Below are 23,594 nucleotides of genomic sequence, written 5' to 3' on the forward strand. Positions count from 1 at the left end.
AAGCCAGAATCATGCCTGGGCAGATATTTTCAATATAAATAATGTCCTAAAACAGTAAGCTTGTCCATGGACAGAGCAATCTGCTTGAAAAAATCCTACTTAAAACTGAAACTATATCCTCAGTGAACTCCCAACTATAACTTGTTACCAAAGTTCCTTCTTGCCAGGCATATTCTTTGTAGTAGAAAGCTGACCAGGCCAGATAAGGAGTGAGATGCCCGGCTTCTTCCAGATTTGTGGCAAAGGCTGCAATCGACTCCAGGCCAATTGGTACCCTTGTTCTCTACAGCCCCAGAGCAGCCCTGGACCTGGCCCGGGGTGGGGGGCGGGGGGGGGGCGGGGGGGGGCAGGGGCAGGGGGAAGCCTGTGCTATGGCCCAGGCACTGAAGCCCAAACCAGACATGCCCTGGGCCAAGCTCTTCCTCCTGAAAGGGCCGCAGGGTGCCTGCCCGCCTTCCACTGAGCCTCCTAGAGACGCTCCGCCCTCCCTACTCCGAGTTTACTTACTAGGGGGTCAGCAGGGCAGCCCGACTTCCCCTTTACTTGGGGGAGGGAATCCGGCCCCAGCTGCCAAAGCCAGCACTGATTCACTACCCAGTCCAGCAGGGGTCTTTTGACCCCTGCGTTTAATCCTCAGCCCCTGCAGACACACGGCCGGGCACTTTCTCCTCCTGCCACCCACCCGCAGGTGGAGGCAGACTTCCCCAGCACCTAAGGGCTCCCTGGCTCCCTCCATGACAACGGATTTCCTACGGTTCTGCAAGCGAATCCCAGGTCTGCGCGTCACCACCCCATTTCTTACATTTGCAGACAGCTTGCCTGGGAGAGCCTCCGGTGCATTCCAGCACCGCACCAAGAAAACAGCCAGACAGACCTCAGACGGGGGCAGAAGGGAGCCGCTCCAACTCCCAGCTGCTTTCCACGAGAGGCAAGGTCACGGGGACACGCAGAGGATATTTTCTAGGAAAACTGTCCGGGCCGGCGCCTCCTCCCGACCCCAACCAAAACCTTTATTCTCTGGCTTCCTGTATCATCAGCATCCCACGGCCACGCTGGCCATCCCTGAAACGGGGGCTGTGAAATTTAAAAGCCAGACACCAAGATAAAAATAATCGCACGACGCCACTTCCCGCAGGAGGCACAGTCGGAGACGCGGAGATGCGGGTCGCCAGCCCCGGCCCCGCACCTGCGCGAGCCCCACCCAGCGGCCGCGTCACCGCCAGCCCCGAGGCCTGTGCAGGGCAGGGGGTGCCGTGGAGAGGACCTGCCGGTCGGGGGCCGCCGGGAGAGGCACGGAGGACCCCGCCCCAGACAGGGGCGTCTCTGCCGCGGGACCCCCGCCCTCGGGACGTCGCCCCCGGCCCGCCCCACGCCGCGCAGGGCGCGCGGATCCCGGACGCACCGTGCCAGGCGCAGCGCAGAGGCCCGGCCCCGTGTCCCGGTCCCGCCCCGGCCGCTGCTCACCGAGGCTCCCCGCGAGCGACTCTGGGCGGCGTCCGACGGCCTCGATCGGCCATGGCAGAGGCGGCGGGCGGGGGCGCGCGTCACCGTCACCGCGAGCAGGAGCCCCGAACCCGGCCCGCCCCGCCGCCCCCGCTCCCGGGCGCTCCCCGCGGCCGCGCTCCTTGCTCGGCGACAGCCCCGCCGCGATCCTCCCCCACGCAGTCCCGGTCTCCGCGGAGCCGCCGTGCAGGCTCCTAAAACAGGGCTCGGCGTGGCTGAAAATAGCCCGGGGGCCGCGGGGCGCGTGTGGGGAGCTCAGGTGACTGGCACCGGGCGCTGCGGCCTGAGAGGGACTCACCAGCGCTCAGGCCGATCCCAGCGCCATGCGCAGCACGGGGGAGCTGCACGCGTGCGGCCTCACCCTTAACTCTTGGCGTCCCATCCCCGAACGCCGCCTCCCCTGGCCTGTGGCGAGAGAAATGCTTTTCGGAGTCTGGCGTTGAGCAAATGAAGCGGCTGGTGCGGATTGAGATGCACAATCTCAGCTCTTCGCCGGGGCCTGGGATCGCAGCTCACCACCGCCGCGTGCTTCTGGGCTGGGACTTCAGGGTAAAGCGAGAGGAAGGCCCGCACCCACTTGTTGGTGTTCAGACCACATATAATCTCCATCCACGCCACCACGGCCACACCGATGGGCGCTTTGTGAAAGGGTGGGATGGAGCAGCAGAGCTGGCGACCTCTGCAGAGCTGGGAAGTCCCTGAACACCCCCCTCCCCGACACACACCACCACCACCGAGCTTGCAGGTGCAGGAGGAGCCCTCGGGAGCACTCACGTGGAGCACAAGAGCCCCCTCCACACGGTCTGTCGGTCCATATACCTCCTCAACCCCAATCCTCCAAACCTGTGCCTGCTAAGTCCCTGATCGTCAACTGGCCCTCCAGGTAAAGGAGAGGATAATCAGGTGTGAGGCTTGAAGTTTGGCCAGCTGCATGGAATTCCTTTCCACCCCGTCCATCAGGGCCAGCTGGAGTAGGGCTGTGATGCCGAGCCCCGCCCGCCACGCCAGCCTAGTATGCAGAACCATCTGTACACCAGGCTCCATTTTTCATTTCTCAACTTGTTTTAGGGAACTCCCCATAAAACCAAAAATGCAGGTGGAGGAAGGAGGATTGCAGAGGGAGTGGGTGCCTTCGGAGGGCGAGCCTCCTGCTCCTGTGACTTTCAGGGTGTCTTGGATATGCTTGAGGACAGCCTCGTGTCAGTCCGTTGGGGCTGTCGTAATGGAAGTGTATTTTTCACGGCGCTAGGGGCTGGAAGTCTAAGATCAAGGTGCTTATGGGGTTGGTTTCTGCTGAGGCCTCTCCTTGCCTCGCAGATAGCCGCCTTCTCTGTGGGTCCTCACGTGGTCTCTCCTGTGTGTGCTCACGTCTGGTGTCACACCTTTTCTTATGGACACCAGTCCCATTGGGTCAGGACCTACCCTGATGACCTCACCTAACCTTGATGGTTACCTCACTTCCTTAAAGGTCCTGTCTCCAAACGGGGGCTAGGCCTTCAAAATATGAAGTTTTGGGGAACACCATTCAGTCTATAACAAACCTCACATGTACTGCCTCCATGTTTATAATAGTTTTGCTGGACAGGCCCGTCTCTATGGCTTGGTGGATCGGATAACACCAGGTACTGACTGACAGCTGATGCTGTATGATCTTAGTGAACTGTCATGAAATATACTGTCTACTCCACCCACGAGCAAACCAGCAGCTGTTTCTCAAAAGGGAATGGTGACCTGTTGATGAGACGACCACTCAACAATACTCATCAATAACCATGATTGTGGTTGTCCTGTCAAGGTTTGCCACAGGCTCCACACAACATTCTTTTAGGAGATGGGGTCTTACTATATTGCCCTGGCTGGTCTTGAACTCCCTGCACTCAAGTGATCAACCTGCCTCAGCCTCCCCAAGTGCTGGGACTACAGGTGTGAGCCACCATATGCCTGGCCCTCCATATAACATTCTCACATTCCTCAGACACTCAGATTGCCGTGGGTTTACCACGTCATAGGGCTAAGTGGAAGAAAGGCTTGTCTGGCAGCCTAGTCAGCAGGCCAGCATTTCTCTTGCTCTGAACCTCAAAGTTATTTGTTAAATAGGAAAGCACATCCAAATTTTGTATATATGGCCTCTGTATTAGTCCGTTCCCACACTGCAATAAAGAAATACCCAAGACTGGGTATTTATAAAGAAAGGAGGTTCAATGACTCACGGTTCCACGTGGCTGGGGAGGCCGCAGGAAATTCGCAGTCACAGTGGGAGAGGAAGCTGGTACGTCTCACATGGTGGCAGGTAAGCGAGAACAAAGCGGGAAGAGCCCCTTATAAAACCAGCAAATCTCGAGAGAACTCCCTCACTATCACGAGAACAGCATGGGGAAAGCGCCCCCGTGATCCAATCACCTCCCACCAGGTCCTTCCCTCAACACCTGGGGATTACAACGCAAGATGAGATTTGGGTGGGAACACAAAGCCTAACCACATCAGCCTCCAGTATTCAAAGAGGCTTTAATGGTGACACGTACAGGTTATGGCAGACTGCCTCTCCCTTTCTTTGGAGGACTTTTTGACAAATGTGTCACACAGGCCAGGCACGGTGTCTCACGCCTATAATCCCAGCACTTTGGGAGGCCGAGGCGGGTGGATCACCTGAGGTCAGCAGTCCGTCCTCTGAACCCCGGAACGATGCTGAGGGGGGACTCGAACTTTCATGGCTGTCCTCTCCCCTCACCTGGCACCCACGTGCCTTCAGCCAGGTGTCCAGGGTCCTTGATGCTTCCTGTTCATCAGGTCCTGTGGATGCAACACAGCTGATGAGTATCACTCGGTGGGGATGACAAAGGCCCCCCAGACTAAACTGTGGCACAGAACAGACCTAGTTACTGTTGAATCAAGACTGTGAAGGTGTACTGATGTCCCGAGAGTGTGAAATGAACTCTTCCTGGTGTTCTGTGATTGCTGGTACAGAGAAAATAAGATGCATTTGCCAGGTCTACAGCCACATACTAGATGCCGGAAAGTGAACTGATTTGCTCCATTGTTTCAGTCAACATGCCCCATCTGCAGTAGCCATTCAATTGAGATCACGACTTCACAAAGCTTAGGATAACTCACAGTCCTGCCCCATCATCCATCTGTTTCCACGTAGGCCAGAAAGTGAATTAAAGAAATCACCACCCACAGATGTTTCGAGATTTTGATGTGGCACTAATCTATGTGATTCTCCCCAGGTAGGCAACAGTGCTTTGGGTTTACTGTTGTGGTGTTGGGGAGGGTCCCACAGGATCCCAGGCACTTTCCACCTTAAGGCCATCTTTCCAGAATCAGGGAGCACATCTGGGAATCCCATCCGCCACTGAATGTTTCTGTCTATTCTGACCCTACTCTCAAGGGCAAGGGAACAACCACGGGCTAGAGTCACGGACTGGGCCCCCGTGACTCAGAGCAAAACTTGTGTTCATTCTGCTCGTTATAGACCCTCACTCTTGGCAGGCATGGTGACTCACACCTGTAATCCCAGCACTATGGGAGGCAGAGGTGGGCAGACTACCTGAGGTCAGGAGTTTGAGACCAGCCTGGGCAACATGGAAAAACCCTGTCTCTACTAAAAATACAAAACTTAGCCAGGCGTGGTGGCACGTGCCTGTAGTCCCAGCTACTCGGGAGACTGAGGCAGTAGAATTGCTTGGGAGGCGGAGGTTGCAGTGAGCTGAGATCGTGCCACTACACTCCAGCCTGGGCAACAGACCAAGACTCTGTCTCAAATAAATAAATAAGTAGGCCGGGCGCGGTGGCTCAAGCCTGTAATCCCAGCACTTTGGGAGGCCGAGACGGGCGGATCACGAGGTCAGGAGATCGAGACCATCCTGGCGAACACGGTGAAACCCCGTCTCTACTAAAAAAATACAAAAAAACTAGCCGGGCGAGGTGGCGGGCGCCTGTAGTCCCAGCTACTCCGGAGGCTGAGGCAGGAGAATGGCGGGAACCCGGGAGGCGGAGCTTGCAGTGAGCTGAGATCCGGCCACAGCACTCCAGCCTGGGCGACAGAGCAAGACTCCGTCTCAAAATAAATAAATAAATAAATAAATAAATAAATAAATAAGTAAAGAAACCCCCACTCTGCCCAGCAGCTCACACTGAGTTCTGTTTCCTGGGGATCCGTGTTGGTTCCAAGTTAGTGTCCGGTTGTCTCCCACAGCTCTGAATATGCCCCTTTCCCCAGTGCCTGGTCTAGGGAACCTGGCTGCAGTTTCTTTAGGAAAAGCTGGAGGAACTTTCTAAAAACATGTTTCTGGTGCTAGCATAGGATCCTTCCCCAGGGACATCAAACCTTTCCCTTACTGAAGGGACTGTGGGTCTGTGAACAGATTCAGGTCCTTGCGTGGACTGAGGGACTGTGGCTTCTACACAGTGACTGAAGGCTCTGGCTCTGTTTGCTTAACTTAGAGTTTGTTATTTCAATCAAATGTGTCAAATAGGCTGGGCATGGTGGCTCACACCTGTAATCCCAGCACTTTGGGAGGCCGAGGTGGGTGGATCACCTGAGGTCAGGAGTTCAAGACCAGCCTGGCCAATATGGCGAAACCCTGTCTCTACTAAAAATACAAAAATTAGCTGGGCGTGGTGGTACATGCCTGTAATCCCAGTTGCTCGGGAGGCTGAGGAAGGAGAATCACTTGAACCCGGGAGGTGGAGGTTGCAGTGAGCCAAGATCATACCACTGCCCTCCAGCCTGTGCGATGGGAGTGAGACTCCATCTCAGGAAAAAAAAAAAAAAAATGTGTCAAATAGACCCTTAGCAGGCTTCCTGTCTATTTCAGTCTTGGCAATTGCGCGGCGATTTACTACCACAAAACATTCCTGCGGGTCAAGCCGTTCTCATCACCACCCTCTTCTGACAATTAAGGCAACTTCACCTGTGTTGCTTTGGCAGTTAAGAGCTGTTACCTGACCTCTGCCTCCGCAGGGTCCAACTCTCCATCGAAATCAGGAAGCCCATTTGCAGCAACCCGTCTAGCTTGACCTCCAGAGACAGCCACTGAGGTGCCATCCAGGGATTCAGGCACCTGCCTCACCGATGGGTGTCTTATTGTCCTGGGGAGGGGGGTGCCTCTGTGCCCTCCAGGGGGAAATGGGGGTGGCAAGAAATGAATCCACCCCCTCAGCCAGGCACAGTAGTGGCACACACCCATAATCCCAACACTTTGGGAGGCCAAGGCAGGAGGACTGCTTGAACCCAGGAGGTCAAGGCTAGAGTGAGCTCTGATCATTCCACTGCACTCCAGCCTGGGTGTCAGAGCAAATCCCCACCACTATAAAAAAGGAAAAAGGCCGGGCGCGGTGGCTCAAGCCTGTAATCCCAGCACTTTGGGAGGCCGAGACGGGCGGATCACAAGGTCAGGAGATCGAGACCATCCTGGCTAACATGGTGAAACCCCGTCTCTACTAAAAATACAAAAAACTAGCCGGGCGAGGTGGCGGGCGCCTATAGTCCCAGCTACTCGGGAGGCTGAGGCAGGAGAATGGTGTAAACCCGGGAGGCGGAGCTTGCAGTGAGCTGAGATCCGGCCACTGCACTCCAGCCTGGGCGACGGAGCGAGACTCCGTCTCAAAAAAAAAAAAAAAAAAAAATAAATAAATAAATAAATAAATAAATAAAAAAGGAAAAAAAAAAAGTCGACCAGGCACATTGGCTCACGCTTGTAATCCCAGCACTTCAGGAGGCCGAGGCAGGCAGATCACCTGAGGTCAGGAGTTCAAGACCAGCTTGGTCAACATGGCAAAACGCTGTCTCTACTAAAAATACAAAAATTAGCTGGGTGTGGTGGTGAGCGCCTGTAATCCCAGCTACTAGGGAGGCTGAGGCAGGGGAATTGCTTGAATCCAGACGGTGGAGGTTGCAGTGAGCCGAGATCATACCACTGCACTCCAGCCTGGGTGATAGAGCAAGACTCCATCTCAAAAAAACAACAAAAAAAATCCACTTCAATGCACCTGTGTCCCTAAGCATTCAGAGCCTTTCTTGTACATAAAGGCATCACTTGCCTCTCAAATGCTTTCCACTTAAGTTAGCACTGAGGTCAGATCCCACTGAAACAAATGTCCGTTTGGAACTGCTCCCATTGCTGGAGTTGGCACGTTGAGTGCAGAATCTCTGCTTACTCACGAGTGAGCAAACCCGTGTCGAGATTATGTGCCCCAAATAACAGCACAGGAAAGAGGAAACAGCACCGAGTGGGTCGGCTGAGAAACAGGATAAGCAGGATACGTTGGCCTCAAAGTGCCTCTTCCCAAGGTGCTTATTGACAGGAAATGGGGATATGGGATATTTACAGAGGGGAAACCTGGCAGGCACCAGTTTAACCGAGAAATTAACATTAACAACATCTGTAAGAGGGCAAGTAACTATGAGCCTCAAAAGAGAACTGAGACACAATTTCGTTTCTGAGGTATTTCTGCCCAAATTCATACCACAAGCAAACATCCGAAGTTGAGGGACATGGCTGCAAAATAACTGCAACCCAGCACTCAGAAGAATATCCAGATGCTGAAAAACAGGCTGAGGAGCTGCTCTGAATTAAAGGAAACTAAAGAGATGCCACAAAAAAGCCAACTCACCATCCAGGAGTTTGTTTTCCTATAAAAACATTAGGAGAATGTGGGAAAATCTGTTTGGTTTTTGGTTTGGTTTTTTTTTTTTTTTTTTTTTTTTTTGACAGCATCTTGCTCTGTCCCCCAGGCTGAAGTGCAGCGGCACAATCACAGCTCACTGCAGCCTCAACCTCATGAGTTCAAGTGATCCTCCCACCTCAGCCTCCCGAGTAGCTGGGACTACAGGTGTGCACCACCATGTCCAGCTGATTTTTAAATTTGTTGTAGAGACAGGGTCTCCCTGTGTTGCCCAGGTTGGTCTTGAACTCCTGGGCTCCAGTGATCCTCCTGCCTTGGCCTCCCAAAGTGCTGGGATTACAGACGTGAGCCACTGTGCCCAGCCTAGAGGATGTGGGAAAATTTGGTTAGCAAATGTTATCTCGATGTTAATTTCCTGATTTTAATAGCTATTCTGTGGTTATATAAGAACATCTCCTTGTTTTTAGGAAATACACAATAAATTATTTGGGGAAAGAAGGCCTCATGTTTATACTTTACTTTCAAATGGTTCTGAAAAAAAATTATATGTACGGCCGGGCGCAGTGGCTCACGCCTGTAATCCCAGCACTTTGGGAGGCCGAGGCGGGAGGATCACGAGGTCAGAAGATCGAGACCACCCTGGCTAACACGGTGAAACCCCGTCTCTACTAAAAATACAAAAAATTAGCCGGGTGTGCTGGCGGGCGCCAGTAGTCCCAGCTACTCGGGAGGCTGTGGCAGGAGAATGGCGTGAACCCAGGAGGCGGAGCTTGCAGTGAGCCGAGATTGCGCCTCTGCACTCCAGTCTGGGTGACAGAGCGAGACTCCGTCCCCCCTCCCAAAAAAAAAACAAAAACAAAAACAAAAAATTATATGTACATAAAATGGTTTAAACACACATCTATACACAGGCATAAATACATAGTTATGAAGTAGATGTGGTAAGATATTTGAGGAATCTAAGTGAAGGCTATGTAATAATTCTTTGCCCTATCCTTGCAATCCCCTCGAAGTCTGGATCATGTCAGATTACATTTTTTTTTCAAGTTCTCATCCCTGTCTGTGATCTGGCACCCTCAGAATCCATTGTCTCATAGGTTCCCCACAATTTTACCAAAATACATGGTCAGCTCCTGCAGCCCCTCTGATGTGTGAGCTTCTCTGCCCAGGTTTGACTTTGTCAGTGGTCCCTGCAGCAGGCTGGTCTCTAACCATCCTCCTGGCCCAGAACCACAGAGAAGGTAGGAGAAGGAACTGCCGCCTTCTGGCCTGTGACTACCACAGGTGAGGTTGCCGTGTCTTCAAGCAGAGCAGGACCAGTCTCCTCAGGGTGTTCACAGTTACCCAGACCCTGGCAGGGGCCACCGTTCTAGTCCAAGACCCTCATACTCCTTGCATTTAGCTCTGTAATATCCTGTGCTACACAGGGGCCACCTGGCCGGTCAAAGCCAGGCCTTCAGCCGACGTATCTTTCCAGGTCACCATGCCCAGGGGCTGCAGATGCCCAACACTAACCACACGCTATGGTAAGCGATGCTGACGACACACTACGGTGACCCGACGCCGGCCATAACGAGACAGCAATAATCTCCTGTCTTCAAACTCAGCCAGGCAGATGCGTCTCAGGCTCCCATCCCTGAGGGTGTATTGTCTGCAGCCACTTGAGGAAATACTGTCGTAGGTCAAATGCATACAAAGAAACAACACGATTTTTAGCAGAAATAATTTTCAAACAAGAAATTGTTTGGAAGTGCTTATAAAATCATCAAGAGACTGGAAGAATGGGCTCCAGGCTGGGTCTCAGGATGTCACTCTCAGAATAACCCCACAGAGCTGGCCCAGCAAGGGAACAGCTACTGTGACAAAAACAAGAACTGAGTTCGAAAAAACACAGTTCAAAAAAGGCTGTGTTCGCCATCTGGGAAGTGAGGAGCGCCTCTGCCCTGCCACTGCCCCCTAGTCTGGGAAGTGAGGAGGGCCTCTGCCCGGCCACTGCCCCCCGGTCTGGGAAGTAAGGAGCGCCTCTGCCTGGCCACTGCCCCCGGGTCTGGGAATTGAGGAGCGCCTCTGCCCGGCCACTGCCCCCTGGTCTGGGAAGTGAGGAGAGCCTCTGCCCGGCTGCTGTGCAACCCTCCAGGTGTGAAGTGGCACCTTATGTGTGATCCTTCTGCCCTCCCCAAGTTTGCATTTTTGACATTAAAGTTTACTCTTAAATTAAAAAAAAAAAAAAAAAAAGACTGTGTTCAAAAACCCACTGTCCCCACCACTGGCTCCATGATGACGCACCAGCTACCCTCCCTCTGGGGGTCAGGAGCCACGACAACTTTTGGTCCCAGAAATATGCCACGCCCATTGGATCCACAGCAGTAAAATGATGGCTAACAGCACAGCCTCTCTTCCCACTCAACCAAATCCTGACCCCAGATCTTGTTCAAGTTCATTTGATTAGTGGAAACTGAATTGCACCTGGAAGCCTAGAGCCGCCAGAGGAACTGGCGTTTAACTCTTCAATCTCTACATCCAGGAAGGTGCCAGAAGGAAGTCAAAATAGACGACGAGTGGGTGATCTGCCATACTGAACCCACGGGTAGAAAAAAACAGGTCCTAAGAGAAGTGTCAGGAAATCCTGCAAGAATGCAGAGGAGAAAACTGCTTATCTGACTATGAGTGTCTGCTCAGAAAGATTTGAACTAAGCTCCAATGAAGGAGGAGTATTTTTGCAAGAAGAGAAGGAAGAGGGTGAAGTTGGATAAGGGACAGCATGGGTACAGTCACCATTGCTGCCACTCTTCCATAAATGTGGAATTGTTTCAAAGTCATGCATCTAAAGTTATAGATATGAGGACTATATAGAAACAAGAAGATTTTGGTCAGGCGCGGTGGCTCATGCCTGTAATCCCAGCACTTTGGGAGGCTGAGGCGGGTAGATCATGAGGTCAGGAGTTCAAGACTAGCCTGGCTAAATGGTGAAACCCTGTCTCTACTAAAAATACAAACATTAGCCAGGCGTGGTGGCACACACCTGTAGTCCCAGGTACTCGGGAGGCTGAGGCAGGAGAATCGCTTGAACCTGGATGGCAGAGGTTGCAGTGAGCTGAGATCATGCCACTGCACTCCAGTCTGGGTGACAGAGTAAGACTCTATCTCAAAAAACAATAACAACAACAACAACAACAAAACAAGAAAGAAGAAAGAAAGGGGCGGTAGCGGTGGCTTAAACCTGTAATCCCAGCACTTTGGGAGGCCGAAGTGAGGGTGGATCCACAGGGTCAGGAGATGAGGCTCATCCCTGTGGCCTAACATGGTGAAACCCCGTCTCTACTAAAAAATACAAAAAACCTTGAGTGGTGGCTGACCTGTAATTCTTCGGAGGCTGAGCAGGAGAATGGTAAACCTGGGAAGTAGACTTACAGTGGAAGCGAGATCGGCGCATCACTCAACCTGGAACACAGCGAGACTCCGATCTCGAAAGAAAGAAGAAAAGAAAAAAGAAAAGGATCTTGACATAAAATTATATCCAGTTCGCGTCTTAGCAGCAAGTAACCAAAAACCAAGTAAATAAAAAAGAGAAACCCTCAACAGCAAGAATAAATGCAATCATCACCTCCACATAATTGAAATCAGAGAATGGGGCAGACACTAACATTGGCTGGTTAAACATCTCCATATCATCATCACCAAAGACACAGGTTCCTTTCCCTCTTACCCCCATCCTCAGCCTAAGGCTGGTTGGCCATGTGGTGCGAGGTGGCTGCAGCGGCTCCACACATCACACCCTGTAATGACAGGAACCAAAAGAAGGGATGAACAGCCTCTTTTCCCAGAATCCCTGGAGCAGACTTTCCTTCTAAACCATCTAAATCCTTCTAAGCCATCATTCACGAGAGAGGCAGAATAACCCTGTTCAGGTCAGCTGACTCTTCCACGTGGGATGAATGTTGGGGGTCAACCATGTGACCACAACAGATACTGAGTTTAAAAAAGCAGAGACAAGAGAGTGTTGATTAAATCCCTGTCATAATATATTTACTTGCATGTGTAAATGGAAATAGACGTCCATAATTGGAAATGATTGTGTTAGGGTGGTGATTGTGGCATTATTTTCCTTTTTTCAAAATGTTCCCCACTAGTACTGGTGCTTCACCCATTTTTATAATTCTACGGTGCCGGGGCATCAGTGCTGCCACGTGACGGGCAGTGCCGGTGCTGACAGAGGGCTTCCCTCAGCCTCAACCCCTGTGTCTCACATCTTTGTCTTTGCCTCTGATTCTCCCAGGTAGCGTGTGGATGTGCAGCATTTACAAGAGCAGTCATCGTGAGGCTCTCCCTGAAGTCTCTGTCCATCTGTCTGTTTTACAGCATGATTGGCCCGTGTAAAATGTGGATAATGATTCCTGTCACTTCCTACCTCCAGAGGTGGTTGTAGCGACAAGGATTTGTAGTAGATAAGAAAGGTCAGGTGTCGTGGCTCACTTCTGTAATCCCAGCACTTTGGGAGGCCGAGGCGGGCAGATCACCTGAGGTGAGGAGTTCACGACCAGCCTGGTCAACATGGCAAAACCCCATCTCTACTAAAAATACAAAAAATAGCATGGTGGTGGGCACCTGTAGTCCCAGCTACTGGGGAGGCTGAGGCAGGAGAATCACTTGAACCCAGGAGGCAGAAGTTGCAGTGAGCAGAGATTACGCCACTGCACTCCAGCCTGGGCGAAGAGTGAGTGAGACTCTGTCTCAAAAAGAAAAACAACAAAAGTAATAGATGATAAAGCACTTGAGTTCTGGAAAACCTGTGCGGGAAATACCCACGCCATCCAAATCCATCCTGGAGCCTTCCTGCCCCCGAGGATGTAGGAAAGGTGCCTTGAATTCATGCCTCGTGGAAGCACAAAGCTTCAGCCTTTTCGGTTTCTGAGAATCATGCGTCTAACGATCTCTCTACCACTGGGCTTGTGCCTGAGGATGTAGCTTCCTGCTCCCTCCCACCTCACTTCCTTCTCACCTCTCTCTAAGACCACGCTCTAAAACTCCAGATATTCTGGGTTATATAGAGGAGTGTTCTGTGAAATGTGGTCCGCATGCCACAGGTGTTAACGTTACGTTGGGAGGGGTGGTTTGCTCGGTAACCGAAGATGCCTAGACCCCAGCAAAGACCCACAGTCATGACGTGAGCACCTGCGGAGTTAACTGTGATCGTTATAAAAATAAACATTTCTCTCATATCTTTATTAGATTATTTGAACGAACTCTTTCATAGAACGATGAAAATGCTGCTAAGGGCCGGGCGCAGTGGCTCATGCCTGTAATCCCAGCACTTTGGGAGGCCGAGACGGGCGGATCACCTGAGGTCGGGAGTTCAGGACCAACCTGGCCAACACAGCAAAACCCTGACTCTACCAAAAATACAAAAATTAGCTGGGCGTGGTGGCGGGCGCCTGTAATCCCAGCTACTCAGGAGGCTGAGGCAGGAGAATCGCTTGAATCCGGGAGACAGAGGTTGCAGTGAGCCGAGATCGCGCCATTGCACTCCAGCCTGGGCAACGACAGAGTGAGACTTTGTCTCAAAAAAAAAAAAAAGAAAAAGAAAAAGAAAAGAAAAAGAAAAAGAGAAAGAAAATGCTACTAAGATTTTTTAAATCTCCTCAAACTCATCAGAGAAGTGATGAGACAGCAAGGGCTTACTAGGCCACAAATCTAAATCAAAGTGGGAACCAGACGGATGGGCTGAAGATAGCAGCTCTTTTTACTACGGGGCATTTGCCTGCCCCAGTTTACTTGAGCATAGTTTTTAATGGTCTTTCGGGGCAAGAGGCACAAGAGTAAAAAGCCAGGCAAGTGGGGAGTGTTGGAGGAAGCCCTCTTTCCATAAAACTGAGGCCCCCAAAGGCTATACCCTGAGGGTAAGGGTGAATCAGAGGTAACACCCCCCAACCACACATAATCAAGGGATGGCAAGAAAAGCGGGGCAGGGGCAGGAGAAAACCCTTTTCAGAGAAGACAGAGGCATGAGCCAGCCACGTCCAAAGCTGCATCACACGGGTGACCTGGATCACCCGTGTGACCGAGAACACTTTAAGCCTGTAATTTAATGTAAAGTGGTCCCCAATTACCACGGCCCCTGGGCGCCTGGAAGAAGCAAATGCGAGCCTCTTTGGAGGGACAGCTTCGTGTAGGGCTCACAGGACGCCTACAAGCAATTTTTCAAGGACAGTTGAAAACAATCATGACACAGAAAATAAGGTATTGTGGGAGTGAATCAGATAAGAAGAAAAAAAGGAGAAGAAATAGGAGGGGGTGGGTGTGAAGGAGAAGACAGCTAGACAGACCTAGAAAGACTTCAGATATTCAAACTACCAGACAAAGATATTAAAACTATGCACACGATGATTAGAGACATGAAAAGCAAGACGAAATTTGCTGGGGAAAGCCAGGAACTGTGTAAAATAGACTAGCATATTTGAAAAGTAACTCAATAGAATATCTGGAAATGAAAAAACATAATAACCAAAATTATTAACCAAGTTTAACAACAAATCAGCCACAGCCAAAGAAAGAATTAGTGAACCATAAAACAGATAGAAGAAACTACCTAGAAAGCAACCGAAAGAGACAAAAAATTAAAAATCAGAAAGAGAGGTTAAGAGAGATGGAGAACAGAGTAAAAAAAAAAAAAAAATGTTTAGTATATGTTCAATTAGTGTTCCAGAAGAGATCAGACAGAAAATAGGCCAGAAGCACTATCTGAAGAGGTAACAGTTTAGTCTTTGATGTATTGGTAAAAGAAATGGGCTGGGTGCGGTGGCTCACGCCACCTTTGGGAGGCTGAGGTGTGTGGATCATGAGGTCAGGAGTTTGAGACTAGCCCAGCCAACACCGTGAAATCCTGTCTCTACTATAAATACAAAAATGGGGCCCGGCATGGTGGCTCACACCTGTAATCCTAGCACTTTGGGAGGCCGAGGCGGGTGGATCACAAGGTCAGGAGTTCAAGACCAGCCTGGCCAACATACTAAAAATACAAACATTAGCTGGGTGTGGTGGTGATCCCCCATAGAATCTTCTAGAGGGCCGGGCGCGGTGGCTCACGCCTGTAATCCCAGCACTTTGGGAGGCCGAGGCGGGCGGATCACAAGGTCAGGAGATCGAGACCACGGTGAAACCCCGTCTCTACTAAAAATACAAAAAATTAGCCGGGCGCGGTTGTGGGCGCCTGTAGTCCCAGCTACTCGGGAGGCTGAGGCAGGAGAATGGCGTGAACCCGGGAGGCGGAGCTTGCAGTGAGCCGAGATCGCGCCACTGCACTCCAGCCTGGGCGACAGAGCGAGACTCCGGCCCAAAAAAAAAAAAAAAAAAAAAAAAAAAAAAAAAAAAAAAAAAAAAAAAAAAAAAAAAAAAAAGAATCTTCTAGAGACGAAAGCCCCATGGCATCGCCTCTGCTGGTAAACCTCCAGTGGTGTCTCATTATCCTCTCGTTTAGTCCAAAATGCTTCCCGAGGCCCACGGGGCCCCCCGAGACAGCATTTGCTGATTCTGCCCCACAGAAAGTGAACGGGTTTGGCTTTCTCAAACCCTCCTGTTTTTCCGTAGACTCCTGGAGCACGCTCCTCACGTGGAGAAGAAGGTCTCCCTCCTGCCTTCCGGACTCAGCGTCGCCTCCTCGGGGATCTTTGGGGGGACGGGCAGTGACTCAGTGGATGAAGCAGCGCTTAGTTGCATTCAGTCTCAGAAAACACACAAGGCACTGTCTCTGGATCAGGCTCTTCAAGGGACATGCACTCCCGAAGCCTCGTGACCAGAGTATCCACAGAGGCGAACGAGTCTCCACCCAGCCCTGCTGCCCCTCTGGCTAATCCCTGCCCTTACGCTCCCAGAGGCGCCCATTTTTTCTGATGATTTTCCCCATAGATGAGTTGAGGGGAACTTCGCATCCCTGCAATCCGTGTGCTGTTCTGTGGAAGCTTCCAAATTGCCATGCACATCAGTGGTGTGCTCCTGTTTATTGCTGGAGATTGTTCTCTCGTACAGATTTGCCACCGTGTATGTATCTGTTCTCCTGTTGAAGGACACCCAGCTGCTTTCCAGCTGGGGCTATTACAAATAAAACGGCTGCAAACGTCTTCTCGCGCACACCCTCCTCCTGTCTCCGGCAGGCTCTTGCTACTTTCAGGTTTCCCAACCGTGGACAGCAGAGGGCGTGGGTGAGCCAGCGAGCGGAAGTCAAGCATCCAGAGCACCAGGGTGTCCAGGAAGAGGAAGCTCGGTGACCACCTTCTCAGGAATAGATCCAGGAAGAAAGGCATCAGCATATTCCAAATATTAAGGAACTTTATTCGATACGACAATTTTTTTTTAGAGACAGGGTCTCCATATGTTGCCCAGGCTGGTCTTGAACCCCTAAGCTCCGATCCTCCCCCTACGGCCTCCCAAAGTGCTGGGATCACAGGTGTGTACCACCATGCCTGGCAGACAGTTCCTTTTTTTTTTTTTTTTTTTTTGAGACGGAGTCTTGAACTGTCGCCCAGGCTGGAATGCAGTGGCTTGATCTCCGCTCACTGCAACCTCCGCCTCCCGGGTTCAAGGGATTCTCCTGCCTCAGCCTCCCGAGTAGCTGGGATTACAGGTCCCTGCCACCATGCCCAGCTAATTTTTTGTATTTTTAGTAGAGACAAGGGTTCACCATGTTGGCCAGGCTAGTCTCGAACTTCTGACCTTGTGATCCACCCACCTCGGCCTCCCAAAGTGCTGGGATCACAGGTGTAAGTCACTGTACCTGGCCGACAGATCTTAATGATCAGGGAGCTGGTTATTGCAGGGATCATGACCAGTGGCAGGTGTGGTAGGTTTCATCCCGGGCAAGGAGGCCCCACATGCGGGATGTGGTGAGTGACAGGGCATGGGAGCTACAGGGGAGGCCCTCACGCCCTGCAGGCCTCACGGCTGCTGCCGACGGGGCCGCACTCAGAAAACGCCATGCTGCTGGACTCCCGCGCTGTCTCTCGCAGGATGCAACCCGCATGCTGTGGCGCAGAGACCCTCTGACACGTTCTTCCTGGTCCACTCTGCAGCGGCCGTCCTTGGAGATTCGTGACTTGGGCCACTAGCACCGCCCCTTAGCGTTCCCACAGCCTCCGACTCTCACTTGGGCCTTGGGTCCTGGGTGTGGCTGTGTCCCTCCCAAGTGTCCTCTGCTGGAAGCCACTTTCGACGCTAAACCGGAAAGCAGAGTGGTGGGCAGGAGGGCATCAGATGCCGACAGACTGGTTCCAGCAAGAGTGGAGTGGCTTGGTTCACAATGTAGCTTCCAGAGTCGTCAAAAACTTGTTTAAAATGCAGAGTCCGGCCCCCTCCCCAGTAATCCTGAGGTCTGGGCTGGGACCTGGGAATTGGTCATTTGAACTCGCTGACCAGGCCACATGCAGCAGGTTAGGAAGCTGCAGGTCTGAGCACCTGATGAGTGTGGGTTGGAGAGGGCAGGTGTGAGGTCCTGAGTGACCAAAGGGACCCACAAGGGGACAGGGAGCAGGCGAGGAGTGCCACATGGGTTGGCGAGCCTGTTCCCACCGAGGCCAGCGCCCAGCACTCACTGTCATAAGTGCCCTTGTTCTGGATCCCCCTCCACCAACACCTCTTCCACCCACCCCACCCACTCCGCGGTGATGAGCATGTGCTAGGCTCACAGGTGCTATGTGGGGACATCTCTCCTCCCAGCCCTCCTGGGCCCTGAACCTCGAGCTCTCCTGCAGCCGCCTATGCACCTTAGCATCTCTGCAATGCCTGCCTCTCCCACCCCTAGACCCACACCACACAGCAGCCGTGCAGCCCATGCCCACAGCACTGCCACGGTGTCCATCAGAGAGAGGAGGCCCAATGAGATAGATTGAGGGGGGCCAAGTGTGACACCTTAAGGACATTTTCATTTCTGGCAGCAGCAGCATCTCAAAGTGCCCTGTAAGTGTGGGCATCAAACCCGAGGCAGGACAGGTGGTCAAGGAAGTGACCAGGTCCTCGGAGCATGGTGACCATAGAGTCAGCACAGTAAGCCTCAGCACTGGCAGCTAATTGAGCTCATTCGAGCACAGCTATCTTCAGTAGGGACTTCCCCTCTAGAGAACACGCACAGTGTGAGCTTACCTGTCCTCAGACTGACCGTAGCATTGAAGACGCTAGTGAGACGCGTGACGTATGAACAAGCGTGGACAGCTACTGCACATATGCACCCAGAGGAGCACCTGGAACATGCTTCCTAGCAACACCTCTCCCGCCTCCTCATATGTAATCATGGAAGACTCCCATAGAGGGAATCTCCCTCCTTCCAGTCTTTGCCGTCTCATCCTCGAGAGCAGCCCACCCCGAATCCTCTCTCTCAGGGTGTACTGTCCATTCTGCACCAAACTTCTCTCATATTCTTTTTCTTTTGCACTAAATCACTATACGTTCCATCTCCTTCGCTGTGTGTCTCTTGTTTAAACTCCCTTAAACTAAGAAGACAAGAACCAAGGTCTCACAGCAACCATCAACTAAACTATCCATCAAGTTGGCCCCCAAGCTGCTGAGCCGAGAGAAGCCTCAGGGGAGCATGACAAAGTCTGTCCTGTGAAGACATGAGTCCCTTAGAGAACGCACACACCCGGAAGATCAGTGGTCACAAGGGAGCAGGTGCTCAGTGAGTCTCTAGGCAATGACGGCTGCAGCATCTGGAGAAGGGAGCGAGCCCGGGTTCTGGGCCAGGCTTGGGAGGACTCAGGAGGCAGAGAGAAGAGCCAGGGCCCTGGGGCCAAGCTTGGAGACAAGAAGAGCAGGAAGAGCTCGGCAGAAAAGGGCTGCCTAAGAGACGCAGGTGGAGGTTGAGCTCCTGGGTTTTTACCCAGAGGAACTGGAAACGTGTCCACACAAAACCTGCACGTGGATGTTTACAGCAACTTTGTTCATACTCACCAAAACTGGGATGTCCTTCGGCAGGTGAAGAGATCCATCCGTTGTGGTTCATCCCATCAAGTGTGGTTCAGGGCTAGAAAGAAATGAGCTATCAAGCCAGGAAAGGACATGGAGGACCCTTAAATGCACATTTCTCTGTGGAAACAGCCAATCTGAAGAGGCTACACCCTGTATGATCCCATCTCTGACATTCCGGAAGAGGCAAAACTGTGGAGACAGTAACAAGATGAGTGGTTGCCAGGGGCTAGGGGAGGGAGGGAGGAACAGGCAGAGCATAGAGGACTTTGGGGCCTTCGAAGTGCTCTGTATGATCATGGTGGGTACATGTCATCACACATCTGTCCAAACCCACGGAATGTCCAACACCAAGAGTGGACCCTAACGTGGACTCTGGGTGACAGTGATGATGGCAGAGGCAGCCCATCTGGAGCGGTGGCTGCCGTCACAATGGGTACAGTGCGGAGGTGTGGCTGTGGCTGATACTACACAGAGCCAGCGGGAGCCAGGGACAAGTGGGATCCCTGCCCCTTCTGAGTTGATGGGGCAGGAGCTCTGCAGGTGCAGCCACAGCCGGCCAAGTTGTGGCTGCAGACCGGGGCCTTCCACGGCAAGGAGCAGACAAGAGCCCTGCCCACCCCCGTCAGGCACAGCTGCCGCTGCCCAAGTCATGGCTGCAGACCTGGGCCTCCCTGTGTTCTTAGGGGGGCTGGCAGCAGGCAGGAGCCCCGCCCTCCCAGGCTCAGCTGCAGCCACCCAAGTCACCGCTGTGGACCTGGGCCTCCCATTCCATGGAGAAGGCAGGAACCCTGCGTCCCCCACCCTCCAAGTGCAGTCGCAGCTGCCCAAACCATGGCTGAGGACCCAGGCATCCCTGCACTCCTGGGGGCCCAGGAAGGCATCCCCTGCCCTCACAGGCTCCGAAGTGCCTGCTCCCACTGCCTGGCTTCTCCCTGCTTTCAGTGTCCACTCCAATCTCAGAGCAAAGTTGGGGCCGAGCCCGGGTGCTGTCACCGCCCGGTTGGGTGTGCACGCACGTGGGGCAGTGCTGACATACCAACCCCCTGCTGCCTGGCCCCCTCCAGACTTAGGGCATTGACGAGCTTGGGAGGGAAGCCGATGGGGTCTGAGGGCAGGTCGGTGCTGGCCTGCAGGCAGCCCTTGGCACCTACAGCCTGGGCACTATGAACAGCAGCAGACGGCAGACAGGCTCCCGGGTGGAAGGGGGTGGGTCCCTGGTGAGAGCCCACCTTTAGGCCAGGGAGGGCCTGAAGGCTAGGGGCGGGGCTGCCAGTCCCCCGGACCAGAGAGGGGGCTTGTGGTGCCTTTTCCAGCCCTGCCCATGGCCTCCCATGAACCAGTGGGTGTGCACTTCCTCCCCCATGAGGCCCATAACCCAGAGCTGAGCAGACATTGGGATGAGGAGCTACCCACTCCAGGGCCTCCTTTAGCTATTCTGTCACTCAATAGAGCTCCTCTTCACCTTGCTCACCCTCCACTTGTCCACATACCTCATCCTTCCTGGACACAGGACAAGAACTCAGGACCTGCTGAATGGCAGAGCTGAAAGAGCTATAGCACAAACAGGGCTGAAACACGCTCCTTGCTCTCCATGTTGCAGGTGAAGAGAAGGAGACAAGAGCTGGGGCCCTTCAGGGAGCCCAGGCCTCGAAGCTCCCTGAGCCAGGGCTGTAACTCCCTTTGGGGCCCTGCGGTTCCTGGAGTCTCCAAGCTCCCAGCACCACTCCATTTCCCAGTGGCCGCCTTGGAAGCTGCTTGCAGTGCACCTGGTCCAGCCGCAGCCTCACAGAGAGCCAGCACCCGGGCCAGAGCCAGGCTGAAGACAGAGGACTGGTTGAGGCCAGGAGTTCAAGACCACTCTGGGCAACATGGCGAGACCCCATCCCTACACACATACACAAATAATAAATGAAAGTTTATTTAAAAAAAAAAAAAAAAAAGCAGGTGAGGCCTAGTCACAAACACAGAGGAGAGCCCAAGCCCGCGTCTCATGCTGAAGATCTGACTTTACTTGCCTTTGGTGTCTCTTTAGATATTTCCTCTCCAGCAATTTAAGCTGCAAGTGTTTAGCGCCCTCTAAGGGTCCTACAATGAACAGCATCCCTTTTCCTTGCTGGAGTATTGAACAGAGAGAGAAATAAGACAAAAGCAGATGGAGCCCAAAATATTCCCCTTGTTACCGGCAATGGCTAAGTTGAGCAGTGGCTGAAAGTCAGAGTTGAACAGGATGGTTAACCAAACCCCAGAGAGAAAGACACCTCCCCAGATCCCTGTGGGTCCCCAGCCCTGGGCACCCCTCAGACCCTCGGGCTCCTCATGCCCCTGAACCCAGTCCAGGCTTCTGAGGTCCCAGGATGGCTCCATGTACAGGACACATGTACAGCACACTTCCCTCCCAGGGAAGGAGGCTCAGACGTGGGGACCCCCTCCCAGGGAAGGAGCCCAGAAGGATCGCTGGTCATATGGTATTTCTGTTTTAATTTATTTGGAAGCCTCCATGCTGCTTTGCATAATGGTGGGAATACAGAATGCCGTAGCCATTATGAAAAAGCAGTTTTTGTTTTGAGGTATAATCCAAAAACAAATAATGTTTGATCATGGTTCTTCATATGAGGCTCTAAATCTGGTATTATAAGTCCAGAGAGTTTTCCTACCTTGGGCAAGGATGAGTTTGCCCCTAATAGTCTTTGAGGCAGAAGATTGGCAGAGTGTGAGAGGGAGACTGTTGGCAGGATTCAGGACGATTCAGTAATAAATAGTATTGACAGAGAAAACAGAGACATGGAAAGAGAGAGAGAGAATATGAATCTCATAAGAGGAAAATCCGCTGAATATCAGTGTTGGGTTTTCAGTCACAGACACATCTGTATGAGCGAGGAACCGTCAAGTCAAGTGAGGAGTGGAGAACATGTCCAGTCCAAAAATCAGCGTATTCTCAGAGGCACCGAGTGCCCCATCACACGGGTGAGAAACGTTCGAAACCAGTGATGTGTGAGTGCACAGTAAGTGGTAAAGTTATCATGTCTCTGTGAACTTTCTCTAAGGGCAGCCACTATGAGATCCAAAAGAACCTTGGTCTCCACAATCTTTTATCTTAATCCGAATATTTCCTTTCTATGGATCCCAGGACTTTAGACAAACTCAACCAATTGTCAACCAGAAAATGTTTAAATTTACCTATAACCTGGAAGCCCCACCCCCCATGTTGAGTTGTCTGTCTTTCTGGACCCAACCAATGTATTTCTTAAATGTATTCGATTGATGTCTCATGCCCCCCTGCCCCATAGACGGTATAAAACCAAGCTGTACCCCAACCACATGGGGCGCGTGTTCTCAGGACCTCCTGAGGGCTGTGTCACAGGCCATGGTCACTCATGTTTCGGTCAGAATAAATCTCTTCAAATATTTTTCAGAGTTTGACTCTTCTCATTGACAAAAGTAAAGTGAAGGAACTACTCCATAGACAGAGTAGGGTATTCCCAAAAGTAAGAGGAGGAATGTGTCCACCCAAGGTACAATACTTGTTTATATACAGGATAAAAAAAAAGATCATGGGCAGATGTGCTGTGCTACGAGGGTTTGTGATAAAGAGTTAATGTTCTTAATTACTGTATTTTGCAAGAATCGATATTATCTTTAAAGCAAAATTAGGACTGCTTCTATTCTCAAGATATCGGGATATCAGGACACTCCTATGTCTGGGTCTGCTTAATAAATGTTGTCAATCTGTTCCCTTAACCAAAAACATCCAGAGGCTGGGAATACCTAAATTTCTGGGAGTTCAGCCCGGCAAGCCCCAGCCTCATTTCCCAGCCCTCACTGTAAAAAGCAAAGTAGAGGTTCCTCTTCAAAGATTTTCCTCCCCGTCTAATTAGGAATAAATAGTAACTTCTCTTAAATGCAAAATTTATTCAAAGACCTGTGCTCACATTCTTAAACATCTGCCAGCCGTGATAAAGAAATCCATGTACTTTATGTTCTTAGCTCCCACAATTTAGCCTAAATATTTGCCCTGGCATGTTTATACTGGTCCAAGCGTTAGGTCATAGCCTGTTCCTCCTCCTTATTTGAAGGTGTTTTTACGTTTCTCAGCATTCCACAAGTGACTTCCTCCTTCCTTTATTCTCCTCTGCCTTTGCCTCTTTTAAAAAGTTCTAAGTTGCAGCTGGGCGCGGTCGCTCAAGCCTGTAATCCCAGCACTTTGGGAGGCCGAGGCGGGTGGATCACGAGGTCAGGAGTTTGAGACCAGCCTGGCCAACGTGGTGAAACCCTGTCTCTACTAAAAATATAAAAATTGGCCAGGCATGGTGGCAGGTGCCTGTAATCCCAGCTACTCGGGAAGCTAAGGCAAGAGAATCATTTGAACCCAGGAGGAGGAGGTTGCAGTGAGCCGAGATCGTGCCATTGTACTCCAGCCTGGGCGACAAAGCGAGACTCCATCTCAAAAAAAAAAAAAAAAAAAAGTGGTAAGTTGCTAGCCAATCGGGACATATACAGAATGTGAGGTCCCGTTC

The 23,594-nt window shown here is 51.9% G+C and overlaps 1 long non-coding RNA gene across 1 annotated transcript in view; it reads right to left on the minus strand.

Annotated features, from left to right (window-relative positions):
• Window positions 1-3,922: 3,922 nt before the first annotated feature.
• LOC110744197 overlaps window positions 3,923-23,594 on the minus strand; it is a 32,755-nt gene continuing 13,083 nt past the window's right edge. The window contains exons 2-3 of the long non-coding RNA XR_002524523.1: window positions 19,063-19,135; window positions 3,923-4,293 (exon numbers count right to left, since the gene is read on the minus strand). This is a non-coding gene — a long non-coding RNA (uncharacterized LOC110744197). The remainder of the gene's footprint in view (window positions 4,294-19,062; window positions 19,136-23,594) is intronic.

Source organism: Papio anubis, chromosome 11, assembly GCF_008728515.1.
Source record: "Papio anubis isolate 15944 chromosome 11, Panubis1.0, whole genome shotgun sequence".
NCBI classification, from domain to species: Eukaryota; Metazoa; Chordata; class Mammalia; order Primates; family Cercopithecidae; genus Papio; species Papio anubis.